This window comes from Pristiophorus japonicus, unplaced genomic scaffold, assembly GCF_044704955.1.
Source record: "Pristiophorus japonicus isolate sPriJap1 unplaced genomic scaffold, sPriJap1.hap1 HAP1_SCAFFOLD_35, whole genome shotgun sequence".
Lineage (NCBI taxonomy): Eukaryota > Metazoa > Chordata > Chondrichthyes > Pristiophoridae > Pristiophorus > Pristiophorus japonicus.
Window position 1 is genome coordinate 2,130,257 of NW_027253324.1, and position 8,119 is coordinate 2,138,375.

Here is an 8,119-nt window from a genome sequence, read left to right on the forward strand (position 1 = left end):
TTCCACACCTAATTCCACAACTCAATCACACATCATTCCACAACTCATTTCACACTCGTTCCACACATCATTAAAGAGGTCTTTCCACACAACATTCCACACATCATTCCACAAATCATACCACACATCATTCCACAAAGCATTCCAAATATCATTCCACACCTCATTCCACAACTCATTGCACACATCATTCCACAAAACATTCCACACTTCATTCAACACATCATTCCACACGGAATTTCACACCTCATTCCACACATCATTCCACATAGCATTCCACACATCATTCCACACATCATTCCACACCTCATTCCAAACATCATTCCATACATAATTAAAGAGATCTTTCCACACAACATTCCACACATCATTGCACACATCATTCCACACATCATTCGACACATCATTCCACACACCATTCCTCATTTCATTTTCCGCGTCATTCCATACATCATTCCACACATCATTCCACACATCATTCCACACATCATTCCACACATCATTCCACATAGCATCCACACAGCATTCCACACATCATTCAACACATCATTCCAAAGCTCATTCCACATCTCATTCCACACCTCATTCCAAACACCATTACACACATCATTCCACACCTGATTCCACAACTCATTCACACATCATTCCACACATCAATCCACACATCAATCCACACATCATTCCACACATCATTCCACACATCATTCCACACATCATTCCAAACATCATTCCACACCTCATTCCACATAACATTCCACGCATCATTCCACACATCATTTCACACCTCATTCCGCACATCATTCCAGACATCATTCCACACATCATTCCAAACGTCATTCCACATAACATTCCAAAGATCATCCACTCCTCATTCTACATTTCATTCCACGCATCATTGCACATCTCATTCCACACATCATTCGACACATCGTTCCACACGTCATTTCACACCTCATTCCACACATCATTCGAAATAGCATTTCACACATCATTCCACGCATCATTCCACAAATCATTCCACACATCATTCCAAACATCATTCCACACCTCATTCAACATATCATTCCACACATCATTCCACACATCATTCCACACATCATTCCACACATCATTCCACACATCATTCCACACCTCATTCCACATAACATTCCACACCTCATTCCACAACTCATTGCACACCTCATTCCACAAAACATTCCACACTTCATTCAACACATCATTCCAAACATCATTCCAAACATCATTCCACACCTCATTCCAAACATCATTCCAAACATCATTCCGCACCTAATTCCACAACTCAGTCACACGTCATTCCACAACTCATTTCACACCTCGTTCCACACATCATTAAAGAGATCTTTCCACACAACATTCCACACATCATTCCACACATCATACCACACATCATTCCACAAAGCATTCCAAATATCATTCCACACCTCATTCCACAACTCATTGCACATATTATTCCACAAAACATTCCACACTTCATTCAACACATCATTCCACACGTCATTTCACACCTCATTCCACACATCATTTCACACAGCATTTCACACATCATTCCACACATCATTTCACACCTCATTCCACGTAACATTCCACACCTCATTCCACAACTCATTGCACACATCATTCCACAAAACATTCCACACTTCATTCAACACATCATTCCAAACAGCATTCCACACCTCATTCCAAACATCATTCCACACATCATTCCACACCTAATTCCACAACTCATTCACACATCATTCCACAACTCATTTCACACCTCGTTCCATACATCATTAAAGAGATATTTCCACACGACATTCCACACATCATTCCACACATCATTCCACACATCATTCGACACATCATTCCACACACCATTCCACATTTCATTTTCCGCGTCATTCCATACATCATTCCACACATCATTCCACACATCATTCCACACAGCATCCAGACAGCATTCCACACATCATTCCACACATCATTCCAAAGCTCGTTCCACATCTCATTCCACACCTCATTCCAAACATCATTACACACATCATTCCACACCTGATTCTACAACTCATTCACACATCATTCCACACATCAATCCACACATCATTCCTCATATGATTCCACACATCATCCTACACATCATTCCATACATCATTACTCACCTCATTCCACACATCATTCATTGCATCATTCCAAATATAAATCCACAACTCATTCCACACCTCATTCCACGCCTCATTCCACACAGCATGCAACACATCATTGCATACACCATTCCACAAAGCATTCCAAATATCATTCCACACCTCATTCCATATCTCATACCAAACATCATTCAACACCTCATTCCACACATCATTCCACACATCATTCCACATAGCATTCGACACATCATTCCACAACTCATTCCACACATCATTCAACAACATTCCACACATCATTCCACACATCAATCCACACATCATTCCACACATCATTCCACACGTCATTCTACAAATCATTCCACACATGATTCCACAACTCATTCCACACATAATTCCACACATCATTCCAAACAACATTCAACACATCATTCCACGCATCATTCCACGCATCATTCCACACATCATTTCCACAACATTCCACACATCATTCCACACATCATTCAACACACCAGTCCATACCGCATTCCACACATCATTCCAAACATCTTTCCAGATAACAATCGACACATCATTCCACAATTCATTGCAGATAACATTCGACACATCATTCCACACAACATTCCACATCACATTCCACATAACATTCCACACATCATTCCACATATCTTTCCACACATCATTCCACACATCATTCCACACATCATTCCACACATCATTCCACACTTCATTCCAAACATCGTTCCTCACCTCATTCCACACATCATTCCAAACATCATTCAATACATCATTCCACATAACATTCCACACATCATTGCAAACATCAATCCACACATCATTCCAAACAACATTCCAAATAACATCCACTCCTCATTCCACACATCTTACCACACTTCATTCCACACATCATTCCTCACCTCATTCCACACATCATTCCACACATCATTCCTCATATCATTCCACACGTCATTCCACGCATCATTCCACCACTCATTCCACACATCATTCCACATATCATTCCACACCTCATTCCACACCTCGTTCCACGCATCATTCCACCAATCATTCCAGACATCATTCCACATATCATTCCACACCTCATTCCACACATCGTTCCACACATCATTCCACACATCTTGCCATACAACATTCCAGCCATCATTCCACACATCATTCCACACTTCATTCCACACCTCATTCCACATCGCCTTCCACACCTCATTCCACATATCATTCCACACATTATTCCACAAATCATTGCAAACTTCATTCCACACATCATTCCACACATCATTCTACACCACATTACTCACCTCATTCCACAACTAATTCCACACAACATTCCAAACATCATTCCACATCGCATTCCACATAACATTCCACACATCATTCCACAAATCATTCAATACATCATTCCACATATCATTCCACACATCATTCCAAACATCATTCCACACAGCATTCCACACATCATTCCAAACATCATTCCACACCTAATTCCACAACTCATTCACACATCATTCCACAACTCATTTTAGACCTCGTTCCACACATCATTAAAGAGATCTTTCCACACAACATTCCACACATCATTCCACACATCATACCACACATCATTCCACAAAGCATTCCAAATATCATTCCACACCTCATTCCACAACTCATTGCACATATTATTCCACAAAACATTGCACACTTCATTCAACACATCATTCCACACGTCATTTCACACCTCATTCCACACATCATTTCACACAGCATTTCACACATCATTCCACACATCATTCCACACCTCATTCCACGTAACATTCCACACCTCATTCCACAACTCATTGCACACATCATTCCACAAAACATTCCACACTTCATTCAACACATCATTCCAAACATCATTCCACACCTCATTCCAAACATCATTCCACACATCATTCCACACCTAATTCCACAACTCATTCACACATCATTCCACAACTCATTTCACACCTCGTTCCATACATCATTAAAGAGATATTTCCACACAACATTCCACACATCATTCCACACATCATTCCACACATCATGCGACACATCATTCCACACACCATTCCACATTTCATTTTCCGCGTCATTCCATACATCATTCCACACATCATTCCACACATCATTCCACACAGCATCCAGACAGCATTCCACACATCATTCCACACATCATTCCAAAGCTCGTTCCACATCTCATTCCACACCTCATTCCAAACATCATTACACACATCATTCCACACCTGATTCCACAACTCATTCACACATCATTCCACACATCAATCCACACATCATTCCTCATATGATTCCACACATCATCCCACACATCATTCCATACATCATTACTCACCTCATTCCACACATCATTCATTGCATCATTCCAAATATAAATCCACAACTCATTCCACGCCTCATTCCACACAGCATGCAACACATCATTGCATACACCATTCCACAAAGCATTCCAAATATCATTCCACACCTCATTCCATATCTCATACCAAACATCATTCAACACCTCATTCCACACATCATTCCACACATCATTCCACATAGCATTCGACACATCTTTCCACACCTCATTCCACACATCATTCAACAACATTCCACACATCATTCCACACATCAATCCACACATCATTCCACACGTCATTCTACAAATCATTCCACACATGATTCCACAACTCATTCCACACATAATTCCACACATCATTCCAAACAACATTCAACACATCATTCCACGCATCATTCCACACATCATTTCCACAACATTCCACACATCATTCCACACATCATTCCACACACCAGTCCATACCGCATTCCACACAGCATTCCAAACATCTTTCCAGATAACAATCGACACATCATTCCACAAATCATTGCAGATAACATTCGACACATCATTCCACTCAACATTCCACATCACATTCCACTTAACATTCCACACATCATTCCACATATCTTTCCACACATCATTCTACACATCATTCCACACAGCATTCCACACATCATTCCACACTTCATTCCACACATCGTTCCTCACCTCATTCCACACATCATTCCACAAATCATTCAATACATCATTCCACACAGCATTCCACACATCATTCCACACTTCATTCCACACATCGTTCCTCACCTCATTCCACACATCATTCCAAACATCATTCAATACATCATTCCACATAACATTCCACACATCATTGCAAACATCAATCCACACATCATTCCAAACAACATTCCAAATAAAATACACTCCTCATTCCACACATCTTACCACACTTCATTCCACACATCATTCCTCACCTCATTCCACACATCATTCCACACATCATTGAAGACATCATTCCTCATATCATTCCACACGTCATTCCACGCATCATTCCACCACTCATTCCACACATCATTCCACATATCATTCCACACCTCATTCCACACCTCGTTCCACGCATCATTCCACCACTCATTCCAGACATCATTCCACATATCATTCCACACCTCATTCCACACCTCGTTCCATAAATCATTCCACGCATCTTGCCATACAACATTCCAGCCAGCATTCCACACATCATTCCACACTTCATTCCACACCTCATTCCACATCGCCTTCCACACCTCATTCCACATATCATTCCACACATTATTCCACAAATCATTGCAAACTTCATTCCACACATCATTCCACACATCATTCTACACCACATTACGCACCTCATTCCACAACTAATTCCACACAACATTCCAAACATCATTCCACATCGCATTCCACATAACATTCCACACATCATTCCACAAATCATTCATCACCTCATTCCACACATCATTCCACACATCATTCAATACATCATTCCACATATCATTCCACACATCATTCCAAACATCATTCCACACAGCAATCCACACATCATTCCACACATCATTCAATACATCATTCCACATACCATTCCACACATCATTCCACACATCATTTCACACATCATTCCACACAGCACTCCACACATCATTCCACTCTTCATTCCACACATCGTTCCTCACCTCATTCCACACATCATTCCAAACATCATTCAATACATGATTCCACATAACATTCCACACATCATTACACACATCACTCCACACATCATTCCACATATCTTTCCACACATCTTACCACACTTCATTTCACTCATTATTCCTCACCTCATTCCACACATCATTCCACACATCATTGAAGACATCATTCCTCATATCATTCCACACATCATTCCACGCATTATTCCACCACTCATTCCACACATCATTCCACATATCATTCCACATCTCATTCCACACCTCGTTCCACATATCATTCCACACATCTTGCCAAACAACATTCCAGCCATCATTCCACACATCTTTCCACACTTCATTCCACACCTCATTCCACATCGCCTTCCACACCTCATTCCACATATCATTCCACACATCATTCCACAAATCATTGCAAACATCATTCCACACATCATTCCACACATCATTCTACACCACATTACGCACCTCATTCCACAACTAATTCCACACAACATTCCAAACATCATTCAACACATCATTCCACACTTAATTCTACACATCATTCCGCACATCATTCCGCACATCATTCCACACATCATTCCACATCTCATTCCACAACTCATTCACACATCATTCCACACATCAATACACACATCATTCCTCATATGATTCCACACATCATCCCACACATCATTCCATACATCATTACTCACCTCATTCCACACATCATTCATTGCATCATTCCAAATATAAAACCACAACTCATTCCACACCTCATTCCACGCCTCATTCCACACAGCATGCAACACATCATTGCATACATCATTCCACACATCAAGCCACACCTCACTCAACACATCATACCACACACCATTCCAGAAAGCATTCCAAATATCTTTTCACACCTCATTCCATATCTCATACCACACATCATTCAACACCTCATTCCACACATCTTCCACACATCATTCCACATAGCATTCCACACATCTTTCCACACCTCATTCCACACATCATTCAACAACATTCCACACATCATTCCACACATCATTCCACACATCATTCCACAACTCATTTCACACCTCGATCCACACATCATAAAACAGATCTTTCCAAACAACATTCCACACATCATTCCACACATCATTCCATACATCATTCGACACATCATTTCACACACCATTCCACATTTCATTTACCGCGTCATTCCATACATCATTTCTCACATCATTCCACACATCATTCCACACAGCATTCCACACAGCATTCCACACGTTATTCCACACATCATTCCAAAGCTCATTCCACATCTCATTCCACACCTCATTCCACATATGATTCCACGCATCATTCCACACATCATTCCACTATTATTCCAAAGATCATTCCACACCTCATTCCACATAACATTCCACACCTCATTCCACAACTCATTGCACACATCATTCCACAAAACATTCCACACTTCATTCCACACATCATTACAAACATCATTCCACACCACATTCCAAACATCATTCCACACCTCATTCCACACCTCATTCCACAACACATTCACACATCATTCCACACATCATTCAATACATCATTCCACACATCATTCCACACATCATTCCACACATCATTTCACACATCATTTCACACATCATTCCAAACAGAATTCCACACGTCATTGAAGACATCATTCCACATATCATTCCACACGTCATTCCACGCATCATTCCACTACTCATTCCACACCTCATTCCACACCTCGTTCCACACATTATTCCACACATCTTACCATACAACATTCCATCCATCATTCCACACATCATTCCACATCGCCTTCCACACCTCATTCCACATATCATTCAACACATCATTCCACAAATCATGGCAAACAACATTCCACACATCATTCCACACATCATTCCACACCACATTACGCACTT